This window comes from Camelina sativa, chromosome 6, assembly GCF_000633955.1.
Source record: "Camelina sativa cultivar DH55 chromosome 6, Cs, whole genome shotgun sequence".
In the NCBI taxonomy this organism is placed as follows: domain Eukaryota; kingdom Viridiplantae; phylum Streptophyta; class Magnoliopsida; order Brassicales; family Brassicaceae; genus Camelina; species Camelina sativa.
The window spans coordinates 11,559,637-11,574,199 of record NC_025690.1 but is presented as its reverse complement, the minus strand read 5'-3'; the positions used below and the strand labels follow the sequence as shown (position 1 = coordinate 11,574,199).

The following is a 14,563-nucleotide window of genomic DNA, read 5'->3' as shown; positions in this document are numbered from 1 at the left end:
TGTGTTGTCTTACGCGAGCCACGGGAAGGGAACCTGGTTAGGAATAGGACTCAGACGTGTTCAGAATTGTTTGCTCGCGACTCTTGGGGGACTTCGGTTCTGCTAGTACCGCCATATTCCAAGACTTTGTGGCTTGGGAGTGTGGTTGGTATATCGACTTCGGATGACGATCCGAAGGCGCGCTGTAGGGTGACGACCCGAGAGACGAATATTGGATTTATCCTTATACATTATGGCATGCGGGTTTAGGCCCGATGAGGAGCCAACATTATGGCATGCAGACTTAGGTCTGATGAAGAGCCAATAAAAACTCAAGGTATAGACCTATGAGACAAGGAAAGTCCAAAAGTCGAGAGCAAATAACGCCTGGAGCGTGAGTCTATCACCTAGAGGTGACCTTTCGTATATCAGTCAGAGGAGTGCGGGCCGTGGAGTCGGTAGCACATGAGTCCTTGGCTGAGTGTTGTTCGAGATTCCAGGACAAATCTATTTTGGTGGGGGACAATTGTAACGCCCGCGAACCAAAACTCTGCGTTTTGGGGGTGGGTGTCGATCGACACTCATGTGGTGTCGGTCGACACCACTTATTTCTGGTTCGACCAGATTGATTTAATTATCGATTTGGACTGGTTTGGTTTAAGAAAAAACCATTGAACCGAGATATTTAAGTGGGAAAACGACCTAGGTCGTGTTTTATTTTTGTCTTGGTCGCCGTTTGTTGTTTTTGAGAGAGAAAGAGGAGAAAACAGTTTCTAAGAGTTCTTGTGAGAGTTTGTGAGATTTGAAGCCATTTTTTGGAGAGATCTTGCTGTGAGAGTGAAGATCCAAGGTTAGGAACGTGGTGGGAAGGTTTCTGTGGTGGTAGCTTCGTACTTTGGACTTAGATCTCTTTGTTGGCTAATGTGAGTGCATGACCATGGTTTATCTAAGCTAAGATCTCTGTTTCTGTGATATTGTGTGTTGTTTGGTTGTTTGTTTTTGGTTATTTGTGAGTTTTTCGTAGCTCCTGAGGCTTGGATTCATTCCTGGGATTGTGTGGGACGAAGAAGAGAAGTTTGGAAGCGAGATTCAGAGGTTCTGTTCGAAGGAAATCACTGCTCGACAGTGGTGTCGGTCGACACCAACGCGAGGACGGCTTGGAACATTGGCGAGTGCCGGTCGACACCATGTGGAAGTATCGGTCGACACTGTTAGGGTTTTGGGGGTGTCGAGCAGGTGTCGGTCGACACCCAAGTGGTGTTGGTTGACACCATATGTCCAGTGTTGGTCAACACCAGATATCCAGTGTCGGTCGACACCTTTTGGTATCGGTCGACACCATTCTGACAGTAACCAGATCGTGTCGGGTCACTTTTTCATGTTCCTGGTTTGTTTTATTGTTGTTGTTTGTAGCATGAGAGATCTTATTGCTTGTGTGTATAGTCCAGTAGATGGGAGGATTGCCTCACTGAGTATTTATCAAATACTCATGCATCTCAGTTTGTGTTTGTGGTGCAGGTAAAGGCAAAGTGTGATCGTGGAATCAAGGCAATGAAGAGGAAGATGTTCTAGGGACTCGATTGGATGTTGTCTGGTATTGCTAGGTTGCTAGAGTTGGGTCATTAGAAACATTGCTAGGATTGCCGGTTTGGTGTTTCTTGTTGTTTGACATTGAAATGGATAGGATTGGATATTGGTTATTCTATTATGGATTATTATTGGTTATTTAATTGGTATTGTTATTCCGCGGTTGTTTGTGATTGTGGTTAGGTGGCTAGTGGGTATGGGACCACTAGTCATAGTTATTTATATTATTACTATTTATTATTAAAAAAAAAAAAGGTTAGGTCGTTTCAACTTTATACAAATTCTATTAGTGATAGTAATACTTAGGTACTTATATTAATTGAATGATATGTTTCTGAAATTATAGAGACAAGAGGTTGATGTCGGTGAAAAATCTGTTCATAAGAGTGTAAATACCAAATCACTTCCTAAGTGTTATTTGGTTGATTGGACTTCGTCTGATGAGAAGGTTGCTGAGGGTCGTGTTGTTTCTTATGATGCTGGTGAATTAGTGCATGGGATTCCTTTAGGACCTCATGCTGTGAAGGTTTTAATTGATTCAGCTACAAAGCCAGACACATTTCTATGGAGACTTGTGCTTGACATGTCTACTATTGAGGATGTAGTTGGGGAAATGATTGCATGGGATGTCGATTTATGTATTTTCCAGAAGGTGCCATTACAGAAGACATTGCACCTAAGGTTAAGTGTGTTTTATTCACTGTTTGTTGTCTATAGACTATACTTCGTTATATAATCCTTCTATCTGTTTTGCACGTTTTTTCGATCCGCAGAGTCCTATCACTAGTTCAAAAAACAGATGCAAACTCATAGATTATGCTAGGAATGATGAAGTGATCGCTGAAGGCAGATGGCAATCTCGAGAACCTAAAGCATTGGTAAATGGACTTCCTTTGGGTCCAAATGCAATCAAAGTTTATGTCGATGCGGTAGTTAACCCAAAGGCATATCTATGGAGGCCTACAGTGGACATGAGAACTTTGCAGGATTTTTTGAACTGTTTTGTAGCATGGCCTGCAAATAGAGTTGTGTTGGAGACAACACATGAATCCCCTGTTCATCACCCATCTCCATCTATTGAGAAGTCTCCTGTAAGCTCTAAATCTCCTCATATTCAAGTATCTTCGAGTAACTCAGTAAGTCCAACTTCCTAGAATGATAAGTCTCTAGTAACTCCAAAAGCTCCTTTGAAGAAACCTTCAGCCAAATCTAAACCTACTCTGATAGAGGCATCTCCTCGTCGCAAATCACATGTATTTTTTATAACTTACATATAATTTATTGGGCTGTGGATAAAATTTGCATGATTGGTTGTGATTGTTCCTGTTGAGTTATGCCTTCGTATTTTGATTGGTTGTTCTTCAAGCGTCTCGTATTGAAAGCAAAATCAAAATGCAAGTTGATGGATATATCTGGGAAGAAGGTTGTTCTTGCTGAAGGACGGTGGTCATCTAACAATCCTGAGCAAGTTGTACATCACGTTCCTTTGGGGCCTAATGCTTGTCGAGTATGGGTTGATGTTGTGATTGTTAAAGATGTTGCAGTTTGGAGGCAATCTTCTGAAATCGAGTATATGGAAGATGCACTTGGAACTTCTATTGCCTGGCCAGAAGACAAAATAGTAATGGTTAGTATATACTTTAATTTACATGTGTGCAAAACATGTTGACTACAACTGATGGCTAACTTATTCTGTTTTTTCAGGAATGACAACAGCTGATGTTACATATGGGGGAACTTGTTTCTAAGTTTTAGACATGTCCTTGTTTTTTTTGTTTCTTCGTAGACTTGTTTTTCCATGAATGTTTGTTTATTTTGAATTCTAAGGTTTTAATAAATCAGACAATGTATGTTTTCAGATGTTACTCGGCTGGAATAATTTTATTAATGGATCTTTCTATATATCATGTTTCACACCTACTTAAAAATATATACAATAAAAAAATAACGTTATAGGACATATAGTTTGATGATCGGACAAAGAAAAATTCAATATACAAATATTACTAATAGTTTTGAAAAATATTAAAAAATAAGATAATCATATATGGATTGGAAAATACCGTTAACTAAACCCTAAACCCTATTTACAAAAAATATTTGGCAATTTTATAATTTTATCAAATCTAACATATAAAAATTCTGTTATTTAAATTTTAAAATTTTATAAAGTTAAAAATATGAAACTTCTATTTTTTTACACCATTCACCATTCTTAAACTATCTAACCCCTAAACCATATACTCTAAACCCAACATGTAGTCAATCTCTTAGTAATACAAAATTAATTTAAAGTTTAATATTATATTAAGTCTAAAATATAAAATTTAAATTTGTATCTCATTTTTACACCATTAAGCATTCATATACTGAACCCTAAACCCTATACTTTATACCCTAAATTTGTATCTCTTTGTTGAAAGCATTGTACACTAGTATATAAGACATGAATTTGACAATGTAGAACTTACCAAATAAATTTTTAACATAGTAAAACATGAATTAGACAGTGTAGAACTTAAAAAATTAATTTATTTTATTTTTCACCATATTTCAAAATTAATACAAATAAACATAACAAAATATTATACTATTAACAATGTTAATACTTACACAATTATTTCATTGGCTGATTCATTAAGGTGTGGATCACCAAATCTTTCATATCTACCGTCGATTACATGCAATCTAACGGTCATCAATCAACTCTTACTTAACTCTTCTTTTATTACTTTTGTACATCTCGATAACTTTTTATTGTCTACATAATAAACAATTATACTCATTCGCAGCTTCTGGTTTTCAATCTTCGACAATTCTCTGCCATATCTAAAAGGTTTAGAGCTTTTGTGTTCCTAATTTTTTCCAGATCTAAAAGGTTTTGAGCTTCTGGTTTTCAATCTAACGATCTTTGAAAATTCTCTTCTCGTTTTCAGGTTTTGGATCTAGAAATCTTCTCGTCTCCCTCTTTGTATTAGTTGTAATCGATTGTACCAGGTTTCTCTTTTTTTTTTCCTCCTTTGTTCAATCGATTGTAAAAGTATGATTGTTGATACAAAAAAGAAACCGAAAGTAATGGGATCATTTTTATCAATGCAGAAACGATTTCAATGGAAGCTAAAGGAATCATATGTGGCCTCCCAGCAAAGAACGTTATAACGAAACTCAGACAACAAGGTGAGCAAGGTCAAGGAAGTGCTGCGGCCAATGATGTGAAGGAGATAACAAGGCTAGAGTACAGACGATCACTCGCTCACCTAGGCTACTTAATACGCATTGATCCACTGTACAAGAGATGTATCCGAAACATCCAAAACAAACGCCCAAAAGTAGAAGGATCCTCTCGATCTGGCAACGCTCCTTGAAGATTGTAATCTTAGAGTTCATTGTCTTTGTTATGTTTAAAATTTGTGAACTTTTGATATTTATGTTCAAATTTTGTTAACTTTTGATATTTATGTTTAGACTTTGTTAACTTTTCATATTTTCTGATCTCATTGTCTTTCATCAATTAAATCAAATTATATTTTATACAATGATTCAAATAATATTATAAATGATGTAAATTAATATGTATTCAAGATAGATCTACTTAAATAAACCATTGCAAGCTATACAGCATTTTCTAAGTGCAATTATAAATAATAACATGTTACAAAAAAAGCCATGAGAACGTATATCATAGCACGCAAATAATAACATGTTACAATATTCACTGACATTTTCCATACGCTACTATAAACGATAATATAGCACATAACAATAGCCATTAAATAATACAAAATAGCAGAATAGAATTGCTATATAATACTTTCATATAGCTACATTTTCTGCTACTATAGAGTTAAATTCAAAAACCATAAAGTCACGAGACAATATCCAACAGCACTTTAAATGTGTTATTATAATATATAAAATAGCACAAAAGGTTTGCCATATAATCAAATAAAATAGCACGGAAAAGACGCTAGAATAAATTGTACAATAGCGGACTAGTAGCGCTATAATAGGTCAACATTTTGTAGTGTATTAAAAAACACTACGATATGTCAGGGGGCTATTGTAGCTCCTCATGTCCTAGCATTTATGAAAGCGCTACCAAATTCCTATAGTAGCATTTTTTGTGTGCTTGTGATGTCAATATTTCTTGTAGTGACACCTTGTAAATCTTAGTGACTTGAAGCGGAATGACCTTCGAAGCTCTTCTGTAGGCTATAAACCGAAACTTCAAACTGTTAAATTAACATTTCTCATAAGTCATAAATAAAGAACATACCTGAGTGTATCTTCAAAAGACCATACCTCGTCTTCAGTGGCCCATGAGACTTCGTCGAACAATCCATCATATAGTGGACGAAGGAGTTGGGGTGGAAGATTCATCACTCTTTGAGATACCAGTAAAAACCAACATTTTTCTCCTTTTTCTCCAAGAGTAGTTCTAGATCACTCACTATAGTCTTCTCTGGACAAACTTCGAGAAGAAACTCTTTTAGCTCTGTAAAGCACTTAATGTCCTGAACGCAAAAAAAGTTATACATATACAGTGGTTAATAGAATGCATACCGTGAAGTTATAAAACCAAATACGAACAAACACCTTCAAACATTCAATTCGATCATTAAGCATAGATAAAAAAAAAAGTAAAGTCACGTAACAAAGATGAGTTTTTACATGACTTGCCAAGTTAAGAGCAGTGACAAGAGCAAATAATGCTTCATCCTCATCATCTGCTACTTTGGCTACAGTTCCCACCTTTGTTTGATTCAATATCAAATCCAAAAAGCCGCTCAAATCCCAGTCCTGAGAGTCCTCCGCCCTCATATCTTATGGAGAGAACCTTGCGTCCAACTTCCTCCACCATGGAGAGAACCTTGGCTCTGCTTTCCTCCCTTGGGGAGATAACCTTGCGTCTAACCTCCTACACCTTCCTCACTTGAGGAGATAACCTTGTGTCCAGCCTTCTTCACCATAAAGAGAACCTCGGCTCTGCCCTCCTCCTATGTAGAGAGAACATGTTCACGTCCTTTTGCTATATCAAAATGGCTTGCTCCGACAACCAATGAAAGTAAAAACCTTTTTCTAACGTCACAAAATCTTTTGATAGTAACTAATGTTAAATTTTCCAATGTATTTGTGATAGTAAATATGCTAAAGTGAAAGTAAAATAGTTGGCTTAATGTGTTTATATATTACATAATATACTAAACAATGATGAATCATCATAATAATGTATGATCGCCATGGAGAAAATCTCGGCTCCGCCCTCATCCGTTATGGATAAAACCTTGCGTCCAACCTCCTCCATCATGGAGAGAACATTGGTTCCACCTTCCTCCCTTTGGGAGATAACCTTGCGTCCAAATTCATCCACCTTCCTCCCTTGGGTAGATAACCTTGCGTCCAACTTCCTCCACCTTCTTCCCTTGGGTAGATAACCTTGTGTCCAACCTTCTCCATCATAGCGAGAACCTCGGCTCTGCCCTCCTCCGGCGTGGAGAGAAAATGTTCACGTCTTTTTGCTATCTCAAAATGGCGTGTTCCGACAACCAATGAAAGTAAAAACCATTTTCTAACGTCACAAATTCTTTTGATAGTAACTAATGTTAAATTTACCACTGTATTCGTGAAAGTGTCTTTGACACACCATGACAAAGCCTCTGTCTCTGTAACGCCTCAACCTCCACATTGCTTAGTGAGTCCATGTCCACTCTCAGTCCATGGGCCCACCTTCCAAAGTGCTCCCAACATCTATTCCCGGCTCGTGGACCCACTCATATTCGATGGTCGGTTTGTTACGTATGGGAGGCTTTGAAAATTTGTTTACCGACCTTACAAATCAACAAATGACTTTTCATGTGTTTTGTCATCACTCGCACAGTTCCGACAATAACTTACATGAAGGTCACCCATCATGAAGTTCTCTAATGACCCTTGACCAAAAAAATAAGTGCATTTTGGTGACGTATATGGCCAAATCAATTCTTTTAAACCTTTCTGCAAACCAGGGTGTCAGAGTGTTTGAGCTCATATGGATCTACCAACAACGATTTATCTTTTTCCAATCTATCTATGTTTGTTGTATGCTTGTGTTTGATTAGCCTATTTTATCCATTCATTAGGTTGATGAGCTTTTACTCGTTATCTTCCTTTGTGATTGAAAGAATAATGGTAACAATTATGTTTGCAAAAAAAAAAAAAGTTTATGACCAACCAATAAAGGTTGAGAAATTAGAAAAAAAAATTGGCATAATTTAAGAAACAATAGAAAATTATAAGCATGATAATATATGAATCCCAAATAATTCAATGATGAAAATATAAATTAAATAAAAGAATCTAAAAATACTACAATAAATTTTGAGTCCATGGTTAACCAATTGAAAAAGGATGTTATCAAATTACAGTACAAGGAAAACAATACGCATATACTAATCTTTTTTTTTTTTGTCAATATATTAATCTTACCTATTCTCGACTGAAAAATAAAAAAGTAGGTGAAAATTTTAATAAAAAAAGTAAAAAAAATTTACTTTCCCATTAAAAAAAATTCCAATTAAGCAAAATGGAAAACAGTGTTTTTGAATAAATTATTTAAATATTCCTATTATAACTTGACACATATCCAAATTTTATTAATAACTAACTTTCAAAACCCAATTTTATATAATAAGATATTTATGTATTCAATCTATTCTTTAACATTTAAATGATTTTATAAAGTATAATTTTAAATTTTAAATTTATTTATTTTTCTTCTAAAATACTTCTCTCACTTTCTTGCTCGCCTACAAACCAAAGGATTTGCAAAAAAATCAAAAACCAAAGCTTCTTTTAAGAAGCATTAAGATGTATGAATATATATAACTACAACTCAGTGTTGATACCAGTAAAGCACCAGCAGAAACAGCTGATGTAGTGAGCCGATTACAGAATACTAGAAACAAAGAGTGTTTAAAGTACTCTTTTTTCAATTCATAAGGCACTCTCATGATCTTTTCCTGCAATTACAAAGCACAAATTCGAAAAACCCAGATCGTTTTTTTCCAATCAATTTGAACAGAGAGAGGCGGATTCGAGTGGGGAGAGAGAAGAGAGATAGAGACCTGAAGATGACGAGAGTGATCATAATCCCAGAGATAGCGAAAACAGCTTTCCATAGCTTCTTCTTCTTCTTCTCCTTGACCTTGGTTTCGTTTACAGAATCAAGTTCTTCCATTTCTCCATTAACGGATCTGCTTCTCTCTCTCTCTCTCTCTCTCTCTCTCTCTCTCTCTCTCTCTTTCTCTCCTTCGCCAAAACAACAACAAAAGAACAATTAACCGAACAATTCAATAGAACCAAACAATACAATTACAGTAACTAGAAAGGCCAAACAAAAATACTCAGGATAGTGCAAGGTGTACGAGTCAGACGAAACTAACAAGATCAGTAATAAACTCATCTCTATAGAAAGATTGACACAATAACATCTCAAGCTTTTGAAACAATCAATAAAAATACAGAGCAACTGAAACATATTTTGTCTTTACAATAATCATCTTCATGAAATAAAGATTCCAAAGAAGTGTAGATTGTCACATAAAGCTCTCAACTTCATCTTCTTCTTCCGAATCGTCGTTAGGGTATTCTTCATCTATTATAATTGCTTCTTCTTCTTCTTCTTCTTCTTCTTCTTCTTCTTCTTCTTCTTCTTCTTCTTCTTCTTCTTCTTCTTCTTCTTCTTCTTCTTCTTCTTCTTCTTCTTCTTCTTCTTCTTCTTCTTCTTCTTCTTCTTCTTCTTCTTCTTCTTCTTCTTGTTGATGAAACGCCGCTACAGCATTTAGGTTTGCTTTATATGCTTCTATCGCTGCTTCTTCTTCATCATACAAGAACTCATGATTGATCAAACTATCAACAGACCACCTTTTAGCATGGTCTCTCTCCAAACACTTTCTGAGAAAGTCCTTAGCCTCTTCAGACAAGTAATCAGGGATAGTTGGAACCAGACCACTTTTACCAATGACAGTAACCCAACTTTGCCAGTCAAGCTCATCATACTCTCCCCAAACCGTTCTCCAGTCAACATCTCAAGCACAGCACAACCAAAAGCCCACACATCCGCACCATAGTCCAAAACCTTGTCCCCTATAAGCTCCGGTGACATAAACCTTGCGGTTCCACTCGTGTGATTCCAGTTTTCACCATCATCAATCCGCTTTTTCTCCAACGCGTTTCCCAAACCAGAGATCATAGCCTTGTTATACCCATACATGGCAAATCCTCTGTTCACAGGCGTCAGTAAGATGTTCTTTGGTTTGATGTCGCGGTGAATAATCTCTTCTCCGTGTATACGCTTGAGACCACGCAAGATATCGCTAGCAAATTTCTTCACATCATCAATTGGTAACCCTTCTCTGTGGCTTTTGATTTGCTTCTTAAGGGTTTGGCCAGGGCAGTACTCGAGTATGGTGTTGAAGTACTTCTTATTCTCCATCTTCTTATCCTCTGTTATCTCGTGGCCGTAGCAAGACACGATGTATGGTCTTTCGAGACGGGTTAAGAACTTCTCCTCGATCATGAGATATTCTGATTCTGAGATCTCGTTAGACTTGATGGCCATCTTGGAAGGAAGATCGTCTTCGCCTTCTTCGGTCGTTCTTAAGGCTAAGTAAACAGAGGCGTTTGAGTCGCTTCCGAGAAAACGAGCCACCACCCACGAATCGCTTTCTAGCTTTCTTAGGATTAAACGGTTCCTCTTGCTCGACGCTCGACGAATCTGCGTCATCCTCTATCACGTTCGTCTCTGATCTGGTTTGTGAATACTTCCGCTTCTTGTGGGGACGGTTCGAGTCTTCGTCCCACTGACCTAATAGATCAGAAGATGTTGAATTCGACATCTTTCTAACCCTAGAACTCTGTTTTTTATTTTTTTTATCTCTCTTATTTTTTCCTTTCTCTGAAGTCTGATTTTATTAAAACGATGAGACAGATCAGATAAAACGATTAGACAGATTAGAGGCCATGACGATATATATTTATAATGAATCTGTGTTTGATTACTACTTGGGACTCAAGTTTCCTTTTTTCTTATTTTCCTTTTTTCCTCTGTTACTTAGAAAATCAAAACCCAACTAGGATTTAACTCGTGGTACACCACGGGACCAAGTATTTTATATAATTTTTTTTAAAAAATAATTAGAGTAAGTTTCTATGATTTTTAGTATCGATGTTACACTTTCGTATATATTTTGGTGTTTTTTTAACAACTCATAGTATTTATTGTTAAATTTATGTGGGTTGAATTTGAGAAAACTATACTTATTTAAATATTTAAAGCATTAGGATATTTAACATGTAATGGTGGTGTATGATTTTGATTTTTTTTGCAGAAAAATCTTACAAAAAAAAAATAACATTTAAATATTTTAATATGAACTATATTTCTTCGATTCAAATTCCGAGTCTATTTGCCAAGATTGATTTGACCTTTCTTTATAGTATGTTTGGTACTTTGTAAATCATCTTGTATTGTTATTACAGATCAATTAATAGTAGAACACTTTTCATTAATCAAATCCTCCGTTGATATGAATGAGACTAAAGAGCTCAAACAGAAGAGTAGAAGAGCGGCAAGAGCTTCTTTGGAAAGACATTTCCTCTTATCGCTATTTGTTGACATAAACCACGGATTTTAAATGGCCAGTAAGTTAGATTTCTTTTCCATGAGTGAATCTTGATCGAGTAAGTCTGAAATATTAGTACCTCTTGTTTAATGATAGAATTAATAAGCTTGAAATAGAAGGCCATTGTCACCTTGCAGAGATGGACACCAAAGGGAAATTAGTTTTTTTTTTTCACTACATAACTGATCGAGATAGTTGGTGTTTTGTTGACATGAGGTAACACGGTTTCTCTACAAAAGAAATAAAAATCGTTATATTGGTTAAACATGATTAAAATTTCTCCAAATTTCAATAACATACATGTGTAGAAGGAGGTGCAGATAACTGGAAATTTGCAGCTTACTAATTAATCTTATTTACAGCTAAAGGGTCAGTACTTACCCCTTTCACTTCCTGAATGATCTGCTGAAGAGAAGTGTTGATGGTTTGGAGGTGTATGTTTTTGTTCTTCTCTCCTTGTACTTTTTAATCATAATTCCGTTAGCTGCCTAAAAATATCAAAAAACCTATTCAGTAAACGTACCCCACAAGGTACACGGCAAGATCTGTCTCTCATCACTATACAAAAAAAAGTTCTATCATATAATAATGAAAAGAACTGTAGATTATAAATATTAAAGTCTATTAAACTCACTTTAATCTCTTAATTCGAAATCAAGCTTGTTGGCTTGCTGTTCAACTCTAGCATTTGTATATCCCAATATTAACGATTTGGCCAAGCTCATCTAGAAAAAAAAACAAAATTAATTAGTTTATAGCATAGGAAGAAAAAAAAATCTTTATATATATTATACTATTGAAGATATCAGCATGAGTTAGAGCATTTTGGGTCTTCTATTCACAGTTTCACATGTTATCTATAGAGTTCCTTGGTGACGATAGAATTCGATGTGGTATCGAATCAATTATTTAGTATGTAGGTAAGGAATATCCCATTAAAGTGTCGTGTAGATGTACTAATTAGTTTCTAAATCCTCGTATTCTTTCTTCTCATCTTAAAAAAAAACTAACAAAACCGGATTTATAGCTAGAAAACGATATAACTGTTATATCGTTTTGTGGAGTCCACTGAATATCTTGCAAATCAGGAATTCATATCTTTCCTTATTTCTCTAGAACGCACATTAATTCACACATATATAGAAACTAAATATGCAGTTAATAAGGAATTTATGTAGAAATAAGTAGTTTTTATAAAAAAAATGATTTTGTCGATTAACAATCTCAAAGATCTAGTAAAATAGGTATGTAGATTTTTGATAGGATTAAAAAGTAAATGGGTAGAGTTGTTTTTGGAAAACTCAAAATGTATAGATGTTGTCAAAAATTTTATGGCAATAAATGTAACAAAATTAGGTCGATTTAAATAGTTCCATTAATTGAGTTTTTATGAAACGTTATTTTAGGAAAATCGTTAGGGTTTAATGTTGTAATTAAAAAAAAAATAAGCAAAAATTCAAGGGCATAACAAAAAATGTACTTCAAAAATGTTAATATAGATTCCGAACTTTGGTGACAAATTAGACGGTTCGGTTCACAATACCCTACTATATTAATTGGAAAGTACAACTGTACAAATATGAAACTAACCTTAAATGTGTAAAAATTTATGTTCAATTGCCATTAGAAAAATGTAATTAAGATTAACTAATTAATTAATTAAAAATGAAAATTGGGGACACATAAAATGAAATAAATTGTAGAAAAGTAAAAAAAAATTCTATTAGAATCAGAACTAATTTGTACTTAAAAAAATTAACAGCTAATATTCTAAAAATCTAAACAAATAAAAAATCTATATAACCACAAATTTTATCAAAAAACATTTCCAGCACAGGTTAATTTTTTCATCAAAAATCTAATCAAATAAAATATATAACAGTTCCGTTTAATGGCTTAGACTTTAAACATTAATAAATAAAAAATAAAAGATATAAATATAGTATCTTATCTTTTTAAAAAAGTTATATTTTTCTTTTAGCCACATCGTTCTTTACGAAAATAAAAGAAAGTTGAGATCTAAATATATACAATGCTTGAAAGTGCTTATTCAAAGAGGTTTTTCAGAACTTTCACTAGCTATATTTAGTTGCTCTTTTTACATGTTAGTTATATTTTTTTACTTATTTTACAACTATAGCAAGAATTGCGTTTAATTGACAAAAATTTAAACAATTTTACTCATTACATGCAAATGTCTTATTGACATGTTTTCAATAAATATTTTTAAAATATACACATTTTTAAAATCCAAAAATTTTAATATAAGCAAACCGAATTTTTAATCACAAACCATTATAAATAACATAATAACAAAATAAATTATTACAAATTTTCATCAAAAAAATTCAGCCCGCGGTTTTCGCGGGTTAGTACCTAGTCTATATATATAAAGTTAACTTTGCTCACTTCTCCTTCCTCCTTATCAACATCCACGTAATCAATTTTGGTTTTTTGCATAAAAAATACTATTTTTAATATTCATTCACATATTTATTACTTATAAATAATAATAGTAAAAATAAATAAAGTACGAATTAACTAATTAAATTTTAAAATAGTATAAACCATAATATAATTTTTAGTAAATAATAAAATAAGAAATTATCTAAAAATGAATTAAGTAAAATAAATGAAAATTTTAAAATAGTAAAAATAATACTATAAATTTGTTTTAGTAATAATGTTATTATTAAAATTATAACCAAAAAATGATTATATTCCAAAATAAAGAATGGGTTAATGAATTTGAGATTGTAAGTAAGATTTTAATGCATGGTGGAGTAAAAAACAAGTTATGTAATTATATTTATAAAAATCTAAACATGAAAATAAAATTGAAGTGAAACATTAGCGTCTAAGAAACATATACCATAAAGATTTATTATTAAATTTTACTTATAAGAAAGAAAAGATTAATTACTTAACTTAACTTAACTTAAAAACTTTGATCTAAAATAAAGACACTGTAAGGGGCACACTTTTTATTTGGAAAACTATGAAAAAGAATTTTGAAAAAATAATCTATCTAAAACAAGAAAATCAATGGTTAGGAAATATAGAAAAAATGATATGTAAGCCTGTACAAAAAGTGGCATATGATTTGTGTAAGGTATATTATCAACTGAAACTACAATTTTATAACATGATATAAAACATATATAACATATATATATATATATATATATTATCAAATGTTTTTAACCCAAAACATTGGTAAAAACAACATATTTAAAGTACACTATGATTTTTTTGAGAAAGATGAAGCTGGGGTTGCATCACAAAATTAATATCTGCAAATAACATATGAGATTTTAGAAAAATATGTAACTTGG

The 14,563-nt window shown here is 33.6% G+C and overlaps 2 pseudogenes; both read right to left on the bottom strand.

Moving 5' to 3' along the window:
* Positions 4,541-6,387, bottom strand: LOC104698935 (annotated as a pseudogene).
* On the bottom strand, positions 9,141-10,442 carry LOC104698934 (annotated as a pseudogene).